General features: G+C 37.8%; 1 pseudogene; it reads left to right on the forward strand.

Moving 5' to 3' along the window:
- The first annotated feature begins 7,673 nt into the window (after positions 1 to 7,673).
- LOC138847462 (uncharacterized) lies at positions 7,674 to 12,433 on the forward strand (annotated as a pseudogene).
- The last annotated feature ends 10,377 nt before the right edge of the window (positions 12,434 to 22,810 follow it).

Here is a 22,810-nt window from a genome sequence, read left to right on the forward strand (position 1 = left end):
TACATTTCTCCTTAGCATAGAACTCATATATCAACCATAACCTTTACAGGTTCCTCAAAATCAATATGAGCAAAATTAAAAGTAAAACTTTCTTCTACTTTGCTAATCCTTATTTTGGAATATGTCACTAACATTCAAACTACTCTAAAAGGCAAATATTTGGGAATCATCAATTCTTTCCTTTTTCCATTCACTGTCCATGACTGGATAATTCTATTCCTTAGCTGCTCAATTCTCTTCATTCCAATTGCCACCTCCCTGCTCAAATCTCTTCATTCCACTAGCCACCTTCCTTAGATCTGCTGTCTCCTACACAAATGGAATTGCAATAGTTATCTAACATGGCTCCTGGTCTTGCTCTCAACTTCAATCAATTCCTCAAGCAGAAAGTAAAACACAATAGCTGCCACATTATTCCACCTTCATATCTTCACGCTAATAAGAAAGCTACATGACTTTTTTTTTTATCTCACTTCTGCCTACTTCTCCATCTTTGTCCTTGTGAATGGCTCCTGACTCCAACTCTGCTTTAAGCACAGTGAACTTTGCTTAGTTTCTGGCCTATGCCTTGCCTTTTTTTCAACTTTTATTTAATAAATATAAATTTCCAAAGTACAACTACTGGATTATAGTGGCTTTTGCCCCCATAAGCTCCCTCCCACCTGCAACCATCCATCTATCACTCCCTTTTCCATCCCATTCTTCATCAAGATTCATTTTCAGTTATCTTTATATACAGAAGATCAGTTTAGCATATATCAAGTAAAGATTTCAACAGTTTGCACACACATAGAAACACAAAGTATAAAGTACTTTTTAAAGCACTCTGGCCTCAGAATCAGCCCTTAAGGCATTCGGCTGAAGAGCCCAGAGCCCATGAGAGTATTTTAGGCATGGAAATCCAAGACACTCTGGCAAAAAAAAAAAAAAAAAAAAAAAAAAAACTAAACTAAACTAAATGAAATATCTCTGCGAGTGAGATCCCAGTGGAAAGAACAGGCCATCAAAGAAGGAGGAGAGAACTTGCATTTTGGCTATTACCTTGTCTAAATAAGATCAGAGTCAAAAGGCTTCCATAGCCTTGGCAACTAATGACAAGAGCCTAGGTTGATTACTGATGCCATAAACAAGAGTGCCAATTTGTTAAGTCAACAACAGGAGTCACTGTGCACTTATTCCTCATGTAGGATCTCTGACCTTAATGTGCTGTACAATGTGAATTAATGCTATAACCAGTACTCAAACAGTACTTTACACTTTCTGTTTCTGTGTGGGTGCAAACTGCTGAAATCTTTACTTAATATATACTAAATTGATCTTCTGTATATAAAGAGAATTGAAAATGAATCTTGATGTGAATGGAGGGAGAGGGAGCAGGAGATGGGAGGGTTGTGGGTGGGAGGAAAGTTATGGGGAAGGAAAAAGCCACTGTAATCCAGTAGTTGTACTTTGGAAATTTATATTTATTAAATAAAAGTTAAATAAGTACTGTTTGAGTAGTAGTTTTACCGTTAATTGCATAGTACAACACATTAAGGACAGAGATCCTACACAGAGAGTAGGTGTGCAGTGACTCCCATTGTTGATTTAACAATTGACACTCTTATTTATGATGTCAGCAATCACCCAAGGCTCTAGTCATGAGTTGAAAAGGCTATGGAAGCCTCTTGACTTCACAAACTCCAATCTATGCCTTGCCTTTAACAAACTACTTGGCATGTAGTCACTAATGAAAACTGAAGAATGCATAAATGAATGGATCTTTTGAGGGTCACAATTCCTTGGAAGAACTTAATAAGAGACAGAAAGAATAAAACAAAACAAGACAAAATGTATCCTCAATAAATAGAAGGAGTACTATACAGAGAGGAGATTAAATAAGAGTTTACAGAAGGAAATTAGTGAAACTGCAAAGTTTGTGGCAAGGCTAACAAGCACTGGTCAAGATTCAAACAAGCCTATTAGAAAAAGGTAAGATTTTCTTTGCCTACATGTAGATTCTTCTCTCTGCAGGTGAATAGGATCTTCTAAACCCACTCAATGCACAGACAAAAACCTGAGCATTGCATTCTCTTATAGGTTTTGGATCCTCATATTGTGGTTTGGTTTACATTTCCCTAATGGTTAGTGACATTGAGCACTTTCACATGTTTTGACCATTTATATTTTTTTTTTGATAGAATGTCTATTATGGTCCTTGCCCATTTCTTAACTGTGCTATTTTTTTGTTGTTGTTGTTTAGAGTTTTTCCAATTCTCTATATATTCTGGATATAAATCTTTTGTCATATTCAGATTTTTCAAGTGTTTTATGCCACTGTGCTCATTGTATCTTGACTCTGATGATTACTTTGTTGTATGAAGTGTCTTATTTGATATTACCAAATTTGTTTTTATTTTTATTGCTTGTGCTTTTGGAATCTTATACAGTAGCTGTTTCTATGCCAGTGTTCTACACTTTCCCTATGTTCACTTAGTTTTTGGTCTTCTATTTAGGTATTTAATTACTGTGAGTTCACTTTTACAAAGTGCAAGAGGTGTTAGGTTTTATTTTTAGTCTTCTACATATGAATAATCAGTTTTCTCTGGACCATTTTAAAAAAGATTCTTCTTTTTCCAGGGTATTTTTATTCCTTTGTTAAAGATAAGTTGCTTGTGGAAGTGTGGGTTTATTTCTGAGATGTTTGTTCTGTTGCATTGAACTATGTGTCTGATATTATGCCAGTGTTTACATTGCTTTTATAATGTCTTGAAATTAGATATTGTGGTGCCTTCAGATTTATTATGTTGTTCAAGATGGCTTTGAAATTTGGGTCTCTCTGATATTATTTGACCTGCTAAAAAGCACTTTCTCCAGGTAGAGTCATGTTGGTGGTTAGCACTTTAATGTGTGAGTTTTAGGAAAGCACATTTCAGTCCATAACACTTAGAGGGGTCTTGTGGTCTGACTCATAGACACCCATCTCTGGGGAGGACAGATTTTGAAATGAGTGTTAATATTTCTCACAGTATTACTTTTTAAACTATTTATCAAAAATTGTGCACTCATATACACACACAGACACAAAACTTCTTGTACACATAAACACATATTAAAATGGAAATGCCTGATCATTGTGTACAGGTAATATCAATACAATTTCCATAAAATGGCATAATAGCAGACATTAAAAAGAGAATTAGAAAGAATAACAAAATCCGCAGCTACAAAATATGTAAACATATATACATATACATGATATTTAATATTTATAGTTGCCAAAAGATAAATACTAATGTGTGGGAAATAAAACCTAAACCTTACCTTACAATATTACAGACTAATCTACATGAAGGATATCTTCCTAAAATTTATCACTGGGCCAACGCTGTGGCTTAGTAGGTTAAACCTTCACCTGAAGCACCATCATCCCATATGAGTGCTGATTCCAGTCACTGCTGCTGCACTTCCAATACAACTCTTTGCTAATTGTCTGGGAAAGCAGTGGAAGATGACCAAAGTGCTTGGGACCCTGCACCCATATGGGAGACTCAGAGGAAACTCCTGGCTCCTGGCTTTGTATTTGTCTAGCTCCAGCTGTTGCAGTCATTTTGGGAGTGAACCAGTGGCTAAAAGACTTCTCTTTCTATCTCTTCTTCTCTACGTCTGTAACTTGACCTCTCAAATAAAAAATAAATCTTTAAAAAACAACAAAAAAAGCCTTTCTGCTACTCAAAGCTAGCATAGGACTATATTATATATATAGGCAAGTACATTCTGAAATCATAAATCTAGTACATTGTAGTAGAAATTTTAACAAATACTTCTGATTTTCTCAGCATTTATATATACTAAAATAGTGACAGTGAGTCATTGTGGGTTTTTAAGCTCTTTGCCAACCACTTATTGTACTTACCAGCTTTTCCAAATTTACCAATATGTGTGTTTTTTAACACATGCCCTGGATTTTACCAGTTTAGTGCATATGGAGTTATCTTTCACAGGATTTTTAAAAATGCATTTTAATGACAAATGTAATCAACATCTGAAAAGCCTCCAGAACATATAAATAATACCATGAATCAGTTCTGAGACTAATATTTGATTGAGTTTAATTCTTTTAACTAAAAATAGGTAAATTAACTAAATTTATCATATGTGGCAATTACAAATGTAATCATTAATTAACTAAGCTCATAAGCATTAAAATTGAATGATTTATAGAATTTAAGCATGACAGTGGGTAGCAGTAGGGACACTTTTTTAAGTAAAATGTATAAGAATTACTTAAAATCTAAACAAGAAGCTGTTAGAGTAAATTCAAAAGACATACAGGAAGTGAAGAAATATGACAGAATGTTTAAGATTCAGTAAGAGCAAAGAGATTTGGTGCTATTTGAATCCAGGTCTATTTTTTTCTCCCTTGTCATGACACAGTGAAATGTTGTGAAACAGCCAATTTGGAGGCAAGGCATCCTCTTTTGTGTTTTCTCCAGATACTTTATTGCCAGGAACATGTTCTCTGTGTGTGTGTGGCTGAGAGGTTGTGCCCTGTCCTATCTGAATCATGGAGACTCTATTTGGCAAGAGAAAATATGAATCCCACCTTCCATTAAATGTCATGTTCACAGTAAGCATATCTATAGACAGAACACATTTGTGGTGACTTTAAACTGGAAGATCTGGGTTTAGAGAAGATTTATCTGTTTTTTGAATAAGTAATTTTATTTAAAAAATAATTCAAGTCTCCAATACAGCTCAAAGGCTAACACCTATTTGAGACATGGCTTTTTAGGTGATTTTCTTCCTGCTTTTGCAGGAAACTGGAATTGAATCAAGATTGGAGCAGTCACTCAAATGGTGATTTTTGGTGAATCTTGGCTAGATTCTACCTCTTCCACAGGCAGGACCAAGGGTTTTCCAGAAGATAATTGTGTCAAGTAAGGAAAATCTGAGAAGGCAAATATTTTTACAAACTATCTGTTTCTGTCACATTTATTAATATCTCATGGGTAAAGCAAGTGAAATGGTGAAACACAAGGTCTTGTGAAGGGATGAATACAGGGAATGTTGCTATTTGGAATCATTACTGGAAAAGTGTACTACAGTAAATATACAGTAAATATACATTTTAGTGACAACATAATGCTTATCTCTTTGATAACTTCATTTATTTGAACAATAACCCTTGATATTTTATTTTTTTACTATTATATTATTATTTTAAAAATTAGACAATGCTTTCACTGAACCAATGATAACTTCAGTTTAATCTCTGCCACTTAATAGAAGTGGGTGCATATTATTATGCATTTCTGTGTTTAAAGTTTTATTCTTCCACTGTGACATTGATGTTTTCTCAAATAATGTATTAATTATTCTTAATTCATTCTATCATATTCTTTTTTTTTTCATAGATCAATGTGGAAGGAAACCAGATAAAGACTTCTTTTAACTCCTTCCCTTCACTTTCTCTTCCAGGTGTGGTTCTGGCACCTGCACATATTTCTAAGAGAAAAGAAAATTAATACTTCACCTGTAAGTGGTTTTCTAAAATATTCCTTAGCTTGTTATCAGTTTTCATTTTAGGAAATTTATAAGAATTTATTAATTAAAATGAAAAATACACATAAAATTTATTCTCAGGGAATATACACAAACAAGATGAATGATGAATGTGGCATGGTAATGAAACATTATAGTCATCTAAGATATGACAATTTGGTCTTTGGTCTTTCTTTTGCCATAGAAAAACATATGTTACATGATTTGAATGGTAGCTTAGAGTACAATATGCTAAATGGGGGTCATGGTGTCTGAAACAATCTTTATTGTCACATAAATGATGTATTGAGGAGTTTTAATGCAATCATGGAAATAAATATTTAGCATTCTGCAAGGGTAAGAGTTACCTAGTACTAAAACACAAATCAGGGCTGGCACCGAGGCTCACTAGGCTAATCCGCTGCCTAGTGGCACCAGCACACCGGGTTCTAGTCCTGGTTGGGGCGCCGGATTCTGTCCCGGTTGCCCCTCTTCCAGGCCAGCTCTCTGCTGTGGCCAGGGAGTGCAGTGGAGGATGGCCCAGGTGCTTGGGCCCTGCACCCCATGGGAGACCAGGAAAAAGCACCTGGCTCCTGGCTCCTGCCATCGGATCAGCACGGTGCACCGGCCGCAGTGTGCTGGCCGTGGCGGCCATTGGAGGGTGAACCAATGGCAAAGGAAGACCTTTCTCTCTGTCTCTCTCTCTCTCACTGTCCACTCTGCCCGTCAAAAAATAAAAAATAAATAAAAAATAAAAAAAGGAAAAAAAAACACAAATCAGTTAAGTTTGTTTTTGAATTGTTAGAGTAAGACAGTCTAATAGTTTTGAAGAGCTGAGCTTGATTCAGGGATGAGGTCAGGAATATGAGGAAAAGAATCTAGTGCAGGTTATTTTATTTTTTTAAGATTTATATTTTGTTTGAAAGGCAGAATTACAGAAATTGGGAGGGACAGAGAGACAGAGATATCTTCAATCTACTGGTTCATTCCTCAAATGGTGACAATGGCTTGGACTGGGCCAGGCCAAACCAGGAGCCTGGGACTCCATTTTGGCCTCCCATATTGGGGAAGGGACCCAAATATTCAAGTCATCTTTGACTGCTCTTTCGGGCACACTAGCAAGGGAGTTGGATTGGAAATGGAGTAGCCAGGACTCATATTGTCTGCTCACATGGAATGCCAGCAGTGTAGGTGGAGGCTTAACCCATTGTACCACAATACTGGTGCCAATGGTAGGTTCTTAAATAAATCTTAATGTATTTCTCTCAGTTAGTCACAAATGTAGTCTCCCAAGATCTGTTTTTGGGCAAATAATTCCATTGTTTTCACTTTAATTTGGTGTAATGTTATTTCAGTTCTTCAAAATTTTATTAGCAGAATATGCATAGACAAAGCCAAAAGCTATTTACTATTCTTTTTCTTACTTGAATCTTCTCTCTTATTTCAAAATATGTAGGAGCTTGGCAGAGAAATAAGCTGATGGACTAAGTGATAAACAGCTCCCATATACTTATTCATTCCCTATATAATCATACCAAACAGAAGTGGGGAAGGACTGAAGCAGGAGTCAGGAATGAAGTCTAGGCCTCTCTCATTCTGGGAGCTAGGAACTGAACCTGGTACTGGAAATCCAACCTGGGCACTCCAAGGTAGAGCTAATGTATCTTAGCTAGCATGTTAAGCACTAAGCTAAATGCCTGGCCTCTCTTTTAAAATATCTTTTCTTTGCCATATTTGAAGTGATTGTGAATTATGTTTTTCTGGAAATTCTTCTTTGTTCTTTTCCATCATAGCTTCAGTGATGGGTCATTGTCTTTTTCCCTGAATACTTCTATACTCTTCTGAACACTACTCATCCAAGGGTCAATATTGTATCCCTTCCAGTCTGTAGTATAATTCCCCTTGACAGATGTGGCCCTTTGTGATCTAAAACTCCTGTATCCCTCCAGCTGGGACATTTTTCATGGCTTTTAGATATGAAGTTTGACTTCCTGTTGAATGCTTCTGTGTGGCTGTCCAAAAGTTCAAGTCTAAAATGAAACCTCATCCTTCCCTTCTTTCTTCATTCCCATATACAAGATATACAACTCTATTAGTGTTTGCTTTGTGACAGAGTTGTTATGCTGAGCAGAAGCATTCTGTTACAGGTAATGATACGGTTTGTAGACCAGGCTGTGTATTTCATCTGGGAGGAATGGCAGAATATGAATAATGCTCAGAAAACCCTCTACAGGGATGTGATGCTGGAGACCTACAGTATCTTGTTCTCCTTGGGTAAGTGACACCCATCACATGCCAAATGGGAACCTTTCTTGCTAGTTTACAAACAAGAGAACACCTTAAAAAGTTTAATTATTGACAGGTATAGAATTTGATAAAATGAATAATCTGAATGTCTACCATCTAGGATTGGATTCAAATTGGAACATTTGTTGCCTAGAACCTGGACCAAGCTGTAGTTCTTTAAATAACCCAAGATATCTATTTCACAAAGTCTTACATTGTTTCCATTATTAGGATACTGCATGACCAAACCTGACTTGATCTCCAAGTTGGAGCAAGGAGTAGTGCCATGGATGGTGGAAGAATGCCTAAATCAGAGCCTTCCAGGTCAGTCTGCACATACTGGGCAGGGAGGCCAAGGCAAAAACAGTGCAGCAGATATTGACTGGTACTCTTTCCATGAATTTTTCCCAAGACTTACTCCTGATGACAGCTGGTTGTGTATATCAGACATAGGCATTGTAGAGTGTCTAGGGATACCAATATCTCTGTAATTATTTTGTTCTTGGTGAAGATGTTATTTGATTTAAAAAAAATTCCAATCCTTTTTTGTTGTTATGAAGGCTTTTTTCTAGGCTAGATTCATTCCCCAAATTCTAACTTATCCTTCTCTACACTTTTCTACCTTTTCCTTTAAGCATTTATTAATTCCTTCAGTGCTTGTTAATTGAGCAATTACAGAAATTTATTTCTTACTAATTGCTCCAACTGAGTTCCCACTCATGGATTTGGCTACACACATAACTTAATATTTTAAGCATCTCAGGGCAGAAACAATAAATGTGAACTCTCCCTTTCTTAGTCTCTTTTTCTTTTTTTTTTTTTTTTGCCTCTAAAATAAATAAGAAAGTGTTAAATTGTTGGGAACATTTGAGGAGTAAGCCTGTGGCTGGCAACCCTCTATTTCATTCTCTCTGTTTCACATTCTCTGTCTCTCTCACTCTCAAGTAAGTAAATAAATAAGTGAATGCTAAAAAATGATCTGGAGTAAGCCTCTGTGCTGTGATAGCAGAATTCATAAGGAAATCATGAACTTATATAGGAACATGAAAATAAATTATCCTAGACTCACCAAGAAAGTCATGAAATTCTGAGTAACAAGGTCAAGTAACCTCAAGGGTTCATCTTGAATGGCTCAGATTTGTTTAGAAAAAGAGTTTGAAGTTTGGATTCTTGTTTTTTCAACATCATTGAAAAACAACAAAATGATAAAAAGGCATAGGAAATGAAAATCTGTGGAAATAGGAGACAAAGGGTCAAAAGTCCCCAGAAACTCAAATTATCACACAGGAGTGTTTATAGAAAGAATTAAGAGGAAATAGCCAGTGCTGGTGATTTCAGAATGAGTTACAAAACACTTTTTCAAAGAAGGTGGACACACCCTGGGTTGCAGAAACAAATTCTATAAACCAGTAAGGAATTTATACCCAAGGTGGTATATTGGGACTTTTCTGTACCTATTGTAGTTATAAGAAGCTGAAGACATCTGGTTCCCATAGGAATATGGGGAAGCTGTCATAGAGTGCAGATAAAAGCAGAGTTTTTATTTTGAAAAATTTCACAAATTTTGTTTTCCTAGGAAGACAGAACAAGAGACAACTATAGATTAAAGTGTCATTTCTTAAATGTGGTCCTGCTTAGAGTGCAGACACATTTCATTCTTCTCCACCTGCAAGTAAATGATACAGTGAAACTTTCCCATATTTATGGTTGAAATACCAGAGAAAATATTTTTATAAATATAAATTGGAGAAAAAGAACAGGGAAAATTGGTTTGTAAGCATGGGTGAAGTTTTACTTAATATTTGTCCATTCTTTAACATCTTATATAATTGTTTCATCTTTGTGAAATGCAGAATGACCATTTGAGGAAGGAGAGAAAGAGATCTATTAGCTCACTTGCCAAATGCTTACAAGACTTAGGATGGACTATCATGAAGCCAGAGCCCTGGAACTCCCTAGTCTACACTGGTGTATTACAGGGTCTCAAGCACATGAACTGTATTAGAAGCAGAGTATCCAGGAATCAAAATGGCCCTACTTTGGGATGCAGGTCTCCTAAGCAGTGAATTCACACACATATTACCACAAAAGCAATTCTGCCATACTTGAAAAAAAATCAGGTAGTAAGCAGAATCATGATTGGACATGGGGAAATCTGTTTGCACAATTTAATATATTAATGTTAAGGAGAAAAATTATATATTTTATATAAACATCTTGTAACAATTTTGTTAAAAATCTTATGCTATTTGGATAAAAAATAGCTTCATTCCACTTACATGAATATGCCAGGAGAAAATTATGTTTCATTGATATGGTTTTTTTTCTCATTTCAGTTGCCACAAAAAAGGATGACATGATTAAGACCAACCAGGAAAGTCAGGACAAAAATCTGAATCAGGATGTTATGAAAAATAATAAGACAACCACTCCCAAGTGAATTGAATTAATAAAAACACTTAATGTAAGTTCAATACATATTCCAAAACTGATTCTCAAAAAGGGAAATTATTGGCCGGCGCCGCGGCTCACTGCGCTAATCCTCTGCCTAGCGGCGCTGGCACACCGGGTTCTAGTCCTGGTCGGGGTGCCGGATTCTATCCCGGTTGCCCCTCTTCCAGGCCAGCCCTCTGCTGTGGCCAGGGAGTGCAGTGGAGGATGGCCCAGGTGCTTGGGCCCTGCACCCCATGGGAGACCAGGAAAAGCACCTGGCTCCTGGCTCCTGCCATCGGATGAGCTCGTTGCGCCAGCCGAAGCGCGCTGGCCACGGCGGCCATTGGAGGGTGAACCAACGGCAAAGGAAGACCTTTCTCTCTGTCTCTCTCTCTCACTGTCCACTCTGCCTGTCAAAAAAAAAGGGGGGGGAAATTATTCAAGAATGAAACTTGAGGAATGCAATGTATGTTCCAATGTGTATCCCCCCAGTGGACTTGATAAGCTACAAGCTGGAGAGAAATTTGATGCCAGTAAGGTATCTGGGACCTTACTCCAGGTCTGTGAGCCTATTGGTCAGCATTATAAGATTCAGACTGTGAAGCAGCCATTTGAACATATTGGACAAGGGAAAGTCTTGACAAAGAAGATATTCTATAAATCTGACAGAGTTCATTTAAGAGAAACCTGTCAGAAGTATACTGTCACTTTTGGAAAGATAGCTCAAATAGTAAAAACTTTCCATAAAAAGTCTAACCTCAGTGTAGATCAACAAACCCACACAACAAAGAAATTTTATGAATATATTAGTTATGTGGAACCTGTCATTTACCAATCACAACTTGCAATAAATCAGAGACCACACAGAGAAAAAAAAAACCTATGCATATAAATCTTTTGGAAAATCATCCAGTTGTAAGTCCTTCCATACCATCCATCACAGTACTCACATACAGAAAAACCCCCATGTGTGTAATGAATGTGGAGAAACCACTCACCAGATGTCAGATCTCATTAGACATCAGAAAATTCACACACAGAAGAAGCCTCATGTATGTAATGATTGTGGTAAAGCCTTTCTTCTGAAATCATACCTCATAACACACCAGAGAATTCACACAGAGGAGAAATCTCATAAATGTATTGACTGTGGAAAAGTCTTTTTGTGCAAATCAGACCTTGGCAAACATCAGCAAATCCACACAGAGGAGAAATCTTATGAAGGTAATGACTGTGGAAATGCCTTTGGCCAGAAGTCAGACCTCACCAAACATCAGAGAATTCACACAGTGGAGAAACCATATGCCTGCAATGACTGTGGAAAAGCCTTCAGCTGGAAGCAAACCTTGTAATGCATCAGAGAACTCACACAGGGAAGAAACCTTTTGAATGTAATGACTGTGGAAAAGCCTTTGGACAGAAGTCAAGCCTCATAATGCATCAGAGAATTCACACAGGGAAGCTATGTATGTAATGACTGTGGAAAAGCCTTTTTGTGCAAGTCAGACCTTGCTAAGCATCAGCGAATTCACGCAGGGGAAAAGCCTTATGAATGTAATGTTTGTGGAAAATCCTTTGGCCAGAAGTCAAGTCTCATAATGCATCAGAGAATTCACACAGGGGTGGAACCTTATGAATGCAATGATTGTGGAAAAGCCTTTGACCAGAAGTCAAACCTCATAATGCATCAGAAAATTCACACAGGAGAGAGACCTTATGAATGTAATGACTGTGGAAAAACCTTTCACAGGAAGTCAAGCTTCATAATACATCAGAGAATTCACACAGGGGAGAGACCTTATGAATGTAATGACTGGGAAAAAAAGCCTTTCACTGAAAGTCAAGCTTCATAATACATCAGAGAATTCACACAGGGGAGAGACCTTATGAATGTAATGACTGGGAAAAAAAAGCCTTTGACCAGAAGTCAAACCTCATAATGCATCAGAGATCTCACACAGGGGAGAAACCTTTTGAATATAATGATTGTGGAAAAGCCTTTGGCCAGAAGTCCGATCTCATCAAGCATCGGAGAACACACACAGGGGAGAAACCTTATGAGTGCAATGACTGTGGAAAAGCCTTTGGCCAGAAGTCAAGCCTTATAAATCATGGGAGAATTCACACAGGGAGAAGCTATATGAATGCAATAACTGCAGAAAAGCCTTTGGCTGGAAATCAAGCCTCATAATACATCAGAGAATTCACACAGGGGAGAAACCTTATGAGTGTAATGACTGGAAAAGCCTTTGGCCAGAAATCAAGCCTCATCATTCATCAGAAAACTCACAAAGGAGAGAAACCTTATGAATGCCATGACTGGAAAAGCCTTTGGCCAAAAGTCAGACATAATCAAACAACAGCAAATTCACACAGGGGAGAAATCTTATGAGTGTAATGACTAGAAAAACCTTGGTTCAGAAGTCAAGCTTCATAATACATCAATGAATTCACACAGGGGAGAAACCTTATAAATGTAATGACTGTGGAAAAGCCTTTGGCCATAAGTTAGCCCTTATCAAACCTCAAAAAATCCGCACATGAGAGACACCCAATGTAATCACTGAATATCTGTGGAAAAGCCATTTGCCAGAAGTCAGGCCCCATCAAACATCAGATAATTCACACAGAAGAGAAATCTAATGTATGTAATATCTGTGGAAAAGCCTTTAGCTGAAAGTCAGACCTCATGAAACCAGAAAATTCACAAAGTGGGGGGGGGAGGGGACCTTATGAATGACTGTGAAAAGCCTTTGGCCAGAAGTCCAGCCTCATAATATTTTCAACAAGTCACACAGTACAGAAATCTTACAAATTTAATATTTGTAGAAAAGTCTTTGTCCAAAAGGTTGATGTTATCAAACGTCATAGGATTCACACAGGGTAGAAACCTTATGAATGTTCTTTAGGATTAGTCACATCTCAATTCATCAGATAATTCACACAGGGTAGAAACATCATGAATATAATGGCTGTGGAAAAGCCTTTTGTTATGAATCAAAGCACAACCAGTGAATTCACACAGAGGAGAAACTCTGTGAAGGTATTGACTATGGAAAAGCCTTTGGCCAGAAGTCAGACCTCATTGAGCATCAGAATTTACACAAGGGAGAAGCCTCATAAATGTGATGACTGTGCAAAATTCTTTTGCTATAAATCACAACATATAACAGACCAGAGAATTCACACAGGATTAAAGTCTTTTTAATGCAATGACTGTGGAAGAGCCTTTGGCTATAATTGACAACTCATAATGCATCAGAGAATTCACACAGGGGAGAAACTTTATGAATGCAATGACTGTAGAGAAGCCTGTTACCATAAGTCAGACTTCATAAAAGAATTCACGCAAGGGAGAAATCTTATGAATGTAATGAGTTAAGAAAGATTTAACCAAAATTCAACACGCTACTGCAATCATATTCATATAGCAGAAAATCTTGTTGAATGCAATGCATGTAGAAAATCCTTTCTCCAGAAGTCACATCACATAAGACATCAGAGAATTCACATGGGAAAGAAATCTCATGAATGCAATGAAAGTTGGAAAGCTTCTTGCCAAAATCACATTTTATAGCATCAGAGAATTCACAAGGAAATTCATGAATGTAAAAGCCTTTTGTTGTAAAATAATGTCTCACTACATGATATTGAAACAAGGGAACAACCTTAAGAACATACTGAATGTGGAAAAGCTTTTTCCCCAAATCAAAGAAACAATTGTGACGAATCCTTTTGCTGGAAATCATAACCATTACTACAGGTACTCTCGTAAGGGAGAAAGCTTGTAAATATTATTAGTGTGAAAAAAATTATCAGAAATCAATCATTATATATCATAGAATCACACAAGGGTTTTATTAGGAGTGCAATGAATGCAGAAAAAATATTTTCCTGGAATTCAAACTTACATAGATACAGAATGCATGAAAGGTGATATTCTTTGGATGCAGTAAATATGATAAAACCATTAGCTGGAAACCAGATACCAGAAATCATCAGAGAAGTCATAAGGGGTAAAAGAAAATCAATGTATTGAATGTTTAAAAAATCCCTCTCCAATTAATAAGTATTCAGTTCTCTTGAAGAGATCAGAAATGAGAATACCAGGCCAGCACCATGGCTCACTAGGCTAATCCTCTGCCTAGTGGCACCGGCACACCAAGTTCTAGTCCCGGTTGGGGCGCTGGATTCTTTCCTGGTTGCCCCTCTTCCAGGCCAGCTCTCTGCTGTGGCCAGGGAGTGCAGTGGAGGATGGTCCATGTACTTGGACCCTGCACCCCATGGGAGACCAGGAAAAGTACCTGGCTCCTGCCATCAGATCAGCATGGTGCCCCGGCCGCAGCGCACCGGCCACAGTGGCCATTGAAGGGTGAACCAATGGCAAAGGAAGACCTTTCTCTCTGTCTCTCTCTCTCACTGTCCACTCTTCCTGTCAAAAAAAATAAATAAAAAAGAAAAGGTCTTAAAAAAAAAAGAAATGGGAATACCATAAGTCATCTGCCAATGTTTAACTAAGAACTCACCAAAGGAAAAATCCTATGACTGTAATGTATTTGGAAAACCCTTTACTATAATCCAAAATTTTGCAAAACTTGGCAGGATTACAGAGAAATCTCTGAAAATGTAATGTGTCTGGAAAAACTCTGGTGTAACCACACCTCAGCAATTATTAGGCAATTCACATGATGAATTGTGGCAAACTGGTTAACCATTATTCAGAAATTCTTTTGTTATACAAGCTGCATTTTTAATTTCCCTTTAAAGTGGGGCCAACTAAATGAACTGTGCTTTCATTTATAAATTTTGCTAACAAATAAGTTAAGTTATCATAAATAGTCATTTGGAATACCATCTTCATAAACTACAAAGTTCACTTGTTGTATAGCAGTTTTGTTGTCTGCCTAGGATTCTTTCCTCACATCATTGTAGTACAAACCATGATGTGACCACAGGCATATCATCTGACACATGTCCCAGCCATAATATTGTTCTCCAGTCCTGGATGGGGAATGTTGTATCTAGCTCAGGCAATTAAACTGTGGTCACATGTATACTCATATGATAATTTTCAATTTATCTGTGTGCATATCTGAATTAAACTACCCAAGTTCTATTTGAATATTCAAGTAGACGTTGTCCCACACATCACCCTCATTCTATAAAGGGCAACCTCAAATCCTATAAACTGTAATGCTCCTTATCTGAATTTTTGTGGGTTTTTTTTTTTTTGAGTGTCCAATCCATTTTAAATTATTTCATTCATGATCCCCCTTTTTCTACTTTTCTTCCTTCAATTCTGTCTTGCTCAGAGAAAAGAACTTGGAAAGAAGTTGATCTGGGTGGTACCCTTTGCAACAGAGAAGCATGTACATGAATGTAGTACACTCATGTATTAATGTAACTTTACAATGATTTTGTTATTTTTTTAGTCATATCCCCCCAAAAGGTGATGCTCAGTTTTATTAAATGTGTGTTTTCATCTCTTCACAAATTTTACACAGTCCTTTCTGAATTTTAATCAGATTTACATTCAGCTCAGTCCTTGGTTTATACTCAGGATGGAGAATTTACTCAGTTTGCATGGCCATTCCTTGATTACTGGGCTACAAATGGTGTGATGATCTTCTAGCTGCAATAACTCTTTTATTTCCTATTTGGAAGACAATCCTGTATGCCATCTCTTCCAGCTCCATTACAACCCATTGGGAAGAACTCATTGTCCCTGTTCAAGTCCCCTCAGTGTCATCCAAGTGTTCATCAAGTTAAATCTCAGTATAATCAGGGACTTAAAAGAAAATGAACAGTGTGGCTGTAGGCAGTTTCAGTGATGTTGAGTGGTTTGCTGGACTGCTGTTTTGTTTGGGACAGCTTCCATGTTAACTAATTTTCCACAACAGTGCTTGGCTGAGGACTTTTTCTAGGCTCTTAACTAAGTTTATGTTTTTATCATTTAACCTTGGAATATTATGTCGAAAAAATTTATATATGTGATTATATATGTATATATATTTATATATGTGATTATATTATATATGTGATTGGGTTAACTTGGGTTTTCCATATAGTCCTGCCTATAATCACAATTGTTTTCACAATCCAAAGGCAAATAGAGGTTTATACTCAATGAAAATGAAAATTGACATCATGTAGATAAAAAGGAAAGTGATGTAACTGTGAGCAGTGACAGGTGCCACCAGAAGCTGGAAGTGGCAGAGATTTCCTAGAGACTGGAGGAAGCACAGACCTCCTTGCACTTCAGCTTGAGCCAGAAAATGATTTAATTTTCATCCTTCAAATACTGATAGTATACATTTCCATTTTTAAGTCATTAAGTGAGTTATTATTTTTGACAGTAGCAATAGGTAATGAGATTCTCTTGTTACTTGAATCCTGAAGTTCCATGAGACAGATGAGCACAATCTTGTGGTAGAAATCAAAGACTGATCAGATCTGGGAAACTTGACAGAAACTTGCTAGTAGGGTCAACAACATATTAATCATTAGCTCCTTGATCCATGTAGAAGTATTAATACATGACAATTATTTTCTTATAATCATCATTGGACTATAAATAATGTGGTGTGCCTTTAGAAGCCATTTCTTTTTTTTTATCTTTTATTTAATGAATATAAATTTCCAAAGTATGACTCATGGGTTACAATGGCTTCCCCCCCCATACCGTCCCTCCCACCCACAACCCTCCCCTTTCCCACTCCCTCTCCCCTTCCATTCACATCAAGATTCATTTTCAATTATCTTAATATACAGAAGATCAGCTTAGTATACCTTAAGTAAGGATTTCAACAGTTTGCTCCCACACAGAAACATAAAGTGAAAAATAATAAATGATTTTTTTTTAATGATGATGAAATCAGATCAGACTTATTGTCATGTTTAATCCCAGTGAGAGTCAAGTTGGGAATTGATAATTTCTTTTTTTTTTTTTTTTACAGAAGATCAGTTTAGTGTACATTAAGTAAAGATTTCAATCGTTTGCACCCACATAGAAACACAAAGTGAAATATACTGTTTGAGTACTCGTTATAGCATTAAGCCTCAGTGTACAGCACATTAAGGACAGAGATCCTACATGAGGAGTAAGTGCACAGTGACTTGTGTTGTTGACTTTACAAATTGACACTCCTGTTTATGGCATCAGTAATCTCCCTATGCACCAGTCATGAGTTTCCCAGGCTATGGAAGCCCCTTGAGTTCTCCGACTCTTATCTTGTTTAGACACGGTCATAGTCAAAGTGGAGGTTCTCTCCTCCCTTCAGAGAAAGGCACCTCCCTCTTTGAAGACCTGTTCTTTCCTTTTTTTTTTTTTTTTTTTTTACTTTTATTTAATGCATATAAATTTCCAAAGTACGACTTATGGATTACAATGGCTTCCCCCCCATACCGTCCCTCCCACCCACAACCCTCCCCTTTCCCACTCCCTCTCCCCTTCCATTCACATCAAGATTCATTTTCGATTATCTTAATATACAGAAGATCAGCTTAGTATACCTTAAGTAAGTATTTCAACAGTTTGCTCCCACACAGAAACATAAAGTGAAAAATAATAGATGATTTTTTTAAAATGATGATGAAATCAGATCAGACCTATTGTCATGTTTAATCCCAGTGAGAGTCAAGTTGGGAATTGAAAATTTCTTTCTTTTTTTTTTTTTTTTTTTTTCACAGAAGATCAGTTTAGTGTACATTAAGTAAAGATTTCAGTCGTTTGCACCCCCATAGAAACACAAAGTGAAATATACTGTTTGAGTACTCGTTATAGCATTAAGCCTCAGTGTACAGCACGTTAAGGACCGAGATCCTACATGAGGAGTAAGTGCACAGTGACTCCTGTTGTTGACTTTACCAATTGACACTCCTGTTTATGGCATCAGTAATCTCCCTATGCACCAGTTATGAGTTTCCAAGGCTATGGAAGCCCTCTGAGTTCTCCGACTCTTATCTTGTTTAGACACGGTCATAGTCAAAGTGGAGGTTCTCTCCTCCCTTCAGAGAAAGGCACCTCCCTCTTTGAAGACCTGTTCTTTCCACTGGGATCTCACTCACAGAGATCTTTTTGCCAGAGTGTCTTGGCTTTCCATGCCTGAAATACTCTCATGGGCTTTTCAGCCAGATCCGAGTGCCTTTAGGGCTGATTCTGAGGCCAGAGTGCTATTTAGGACATCCGCCATTCTATGAGTCTGCTGAGTATCTCACTTCCCATGTTGGATCACTCTCCCCTTTATTTATTCTATCGGTTGGTGTTAGCAGATACTAGACTTGTTTATGTGCTCCCTTTGACTCTTAGTCCTTTCATTATGATCAATTGTGAACTGAAATTGATCACTTGGAGTAGTGAGATGGCATTGGCACATGCCACCTTGATGGGATTGAATTGGAATCCCCTGGTATGTTTCCAACTCTACCAATTGGGGCAAGTCAGCCTGAGCATGTCCCAAATTATACATCTCTTCCCTCTCTTATTCCCACTCTTATGTTTAACAGGGATCACATTTCGGTTAATTTTCAACACTTAAGAATAACTGTGTGATAATTACAGAATTAAACCAGTCATATTAAGTAGAACAGACAAAAAAAATACTCTGAGGGATAATGTATTAAGTTGTCCATTAGCAGTCAGAGCTATGCTGATCAAGTCACCATTTCTCATAGTGTCCATTTCACTTCAGGAGGTTTCCTTTTTGGTGTTGAGTCAGTTGTCACCGATCAGGGAGAACATATGGTATTTGTCCCTTTGGGACTGGCTAACTTCACTCAGCATGATGTGTTCCAGATTCCTCCATTTTGTTGCAAATGACTGGATTTCGTTGTTTCTTACTGCGGTATAGTACTCTAAAGAATACATATCCCATAATTTCTTTATCCAGTCTACCGTTGATGGGCATTTAGGTTGGTTCCAGGTCTTGGCTATTGTGAATTGTGCTGCAATAAACATTAGGGTGCAGACCGCTTTTTTGTTTATCAATTTAAACTCCTTTGGGTAAATTCCAAGGAGTGGGATGGCTGGGTCGAATGGTAGGGTTATATTCAGGTTTCTGAGGAATCTCCAGACTGATTTCCATAGTGGCTTGACCAGTTTGCATTCCCACCAACAGTGGGTTAGTGTCCCTTTTTCCCCACATCCTCGCCAGCATCTGTTGTTGGTAGATTTCTGTATGTGAGCCATTCTAACCGGGGTGAGGTGAAACCTCATTGTGGTTTTGATTTGCATTTCCCTGATTGCTAGTGACCTTGAACATTTTTTCATGTGCCTGTTGGCCATTTGGATTTCCTCTTTTGAAAAATGTCTATTGAAGTCCTTGGCCCATCTCTTAATTGGGTTGTTGGTTTTGTTTTTGTGGAGTTTCTTGATCTCTTTGTAGATTCTGGTTATTAACCCTTTATCTGTTGCATAGTTTGCAAATATTTTTTCCCATTCTGTCGGTTGTCTCTTCACTCTCCTGACTGTTTCTTTTGCAGTACAGAAACTTCTCAATTTGATGCAATCCCAATAGTTGATTTTGGCTTTGACTGTCTGTGCCTCCCGGGTCTTTTCCAGAAATTCTTTGCCTGTGCCAATATCTTGAAGGGTTTCTTCAATGTTCTCTAATAACTTAATGGTGTCAGGACGAAGATTTAGGTCTTTAATCCACGTTGAGTGGATTTTTGTGTAAGGTGTAAGGTAGGGGTTGAAGACCTGTTCTTTCCACTGGGATCTCACTCACAGAGATCTTTTTGCCAGAGTGTCTTGGCTTTGCATGCCTGAAATACTCTCATGGGAGAAGCCATTTCTTAAGTCTAGATGAAATTACTGTTTTTTGAATTAATTTCTATTTATTAATAATGTGATTATTGCTTTTCTAATGTTTCTAATCACTAAAGCCTCAATAAATTCCTTTCCTCTAAACCTCATTGGCATATATTTTATTTACAAATAACCTCGAGGCACAGGAAGAGGACTGTTAAATTCAGAAGTCCACTAATTTTTCCTAATTTTAGATTTGGTGTTTGATTCCTACATGTGTTATGGATTCTATTGAGTGAGACACAGTTTAGTTTGCTGACTGATAATGGCATAGACACTTGTAACAGGTAATTGTACATTTGCTGGCATGGAGTCTTATTTTACTTTATACTGAAGGAGCCTGAATTTCCATATGGTCTTCATTTTATTATGTATGACTTGATCAAAGTAGGGGATGTTTTGACCTGCTTGAATTTCTTTCCATCTTAGTTTTATTTTTCTGCAAAACAAAGCTGAGACAGTAGCATGTATGAGTATCTTATGTAGGACGTGATGCCAGAGAAAGAGTGAGTGCATAGGAAATGTGAGAAGAGGAAGCAAGTTCACAGAAGAAAGCACTGTAGGCTAATGTGAGCCAGCTGGTCTCCGTATCACTTTGAACTGTATTCAGCCAAGAAATTGGTGTCAACTAATGTCCTGAGATTTGGAGTCTGAGATCATTGTATATCACTAGAAATTGTCTCTGATATTTTTGTAAGCCTGTTAACATGAGTGAACTTTAAGAGGCTGATGAATCCAGATGAATGAAAGAGCTCTATAGGTTTGTTGTAGCAACAAATGTCTGGTGATGAACAGCAGGTCACATGGGGCCACTCAATAGAAACAATTGCTCACAAGATTGAAGTGATGGAATATTGTGAATGAGCATTATACGATGAATTCAGATTGAAAATGGGTTGATTTGGAGAAAAGTCTTTTGTACAGTGCTTAATAAAGTGTTTAGGATGTCCACACCCCAGTCTGAATACCTGGATTTGAGTCAAGCTTCACTTCAGATTCTAGCTTCCTGATAATGCACATACTGGGAGGCAGCAGGTGATGGTTAAATATTTGGATCATACCATTCAAATGGGGAGCCCAGATTGAGTTCAAGACTCCTGGGTTTAAGCTTTCCTGATCCAGCTGTTGTAAGCCTTCAGGGATTAGACCATTAGGCAGAACATCATTTTGCACCTCTGAGTGTCTCTGCTTTCAAGATTAACAAAAACTAAACATTGAGGCCACTGCTGTGGTGTAGTGGGGGTAAAGCTAACACCTGTAGTTCTGGCATTCTACATGGGTTCTGGTTCAAGTCCTGGTTACTCCACCTCCAATGCAGCTATCTATTTATGTGCCTAGGAAGGCAGAAGATAGCCCAAGTACTTGGACCCCTGCACCCACATGAGAGACTGAAAAGAATCTTCTGGCTCCTGGATTCAGAATGGCTCAGTTCTAGCCATTGTAGCCATTTGAGAAGTGAATCAGCAGATGATAGACCTCTCTCTCTCTCCACTCTCTCTCTCCCTCTGCTTCACCATCTCTGTAACTTTGACTTTCAAATAAATAAATCTTTAAAAAAAATCCTGAAGATCATATAATTTTATTAATTCCTTTTTTAAAAAAATTTAATTTTAAAATTTTAATTTTTAATTTTTTATTTATTAATTCCTACTCCTCTTAGGGTAAAGGATTGGTCCATGGTTTCTTATGTGTCTGCCCTGTGGTCAGGTATACAGTGGGTCAACTGTGATGATCCAACAGAGCAAACACTCTGGGTGGGGTCGACCATGGCTTCTTAGAAATGCCAATGTACAACCATAAGTCCAGAGACTAGATATTGAATAAACACAGCTTTTAAGAAAAGGTGTACAAGAATTTAACCATTGAAATCTTTACAACAGAAATGGACTAGACCATCTGGAGTATTTGAGTGGTCTGAATGCTAGTACAAAATTATACACTATTCTCTACATCTCTATGTGCATAAAATGTTTTATCATGAGAATAAAAAGGACTACAAATAGAAGTATTCATTTTTTAAAATGTTATTTAGAGTGTGCCAATTTCACATAGTTCATAAAAATCCAGGAACATAGTATTACTTCCCACCCTACCTCACACACACCCACCCTTTTTCCTCCTCCTTACCTTATTCCCATTTTTGTTTTTACAAAGATCTACGTTCCAGGGTTGAGCCAAGATGGCGGAATAGTGAGGGCACACACCGATAGTCCAGGAAAAGATGGTTTAATAAAAGTGCAGTTACTGTAGCCTCAGTAAAAGGCTAAGGAAAAAATTGCAGAGGAAACTCTTCCAGATCTAGTGGATGTGACACAGAGGACCTATGGGGAGAGCAAGGTCACCCATCACATGGAAGCCGAGTCACCGCAGAAGCCAAGCTGCAGAGTCTGTACACCAGTGCTGGAAGGGGAGGTGAGACAAAAACCCCAGTAACCAGAGACATTGGCAGGGAAAGGCAGAAAGTGCCTTCAGGGAATGAGGCCTGAACCCCCCTGGGGAAATCTCACCAGGCTGACTGGAGGAGAGAAAAAAAAAATGAATAAGGGGAACTGGCACAGACATTAGCCTCTCTCTCCACTCACCATACAAAGCCAAGCAAGACAAAGAGCAGGGACCATTTTACGTATGTAAAGTGGTGCCCTCCATTAGCCAAGCAGAAAACCTGACTCTGTTGGGAAGAAATAACAGGAGGTTAAGACCTAGTGAGAGTGGGGAGCTAGAAAGCTAACGAATTGAGACTGTGAAAAAATCTGGGGGGGGGGG

The sequence above is a fragment of the Oryctolagus cuniculus genome, chromosome 21 (genome assembly GCF_051225735.1).
Source record: "Oryctolagus cuniculus isolate XC-2025 breed Fujian yellow rabbit chromosome 21, ASM5122573v1, whole genome shotgun sequence".
Classification (NCBI taxonomy): domain Eukaryota; kingdom Metazoa; phylum Chordata; class Mammalia; order Lagomorpha; family Leporidae; genus Oryctolagus; species Oryctolagus cuniculus.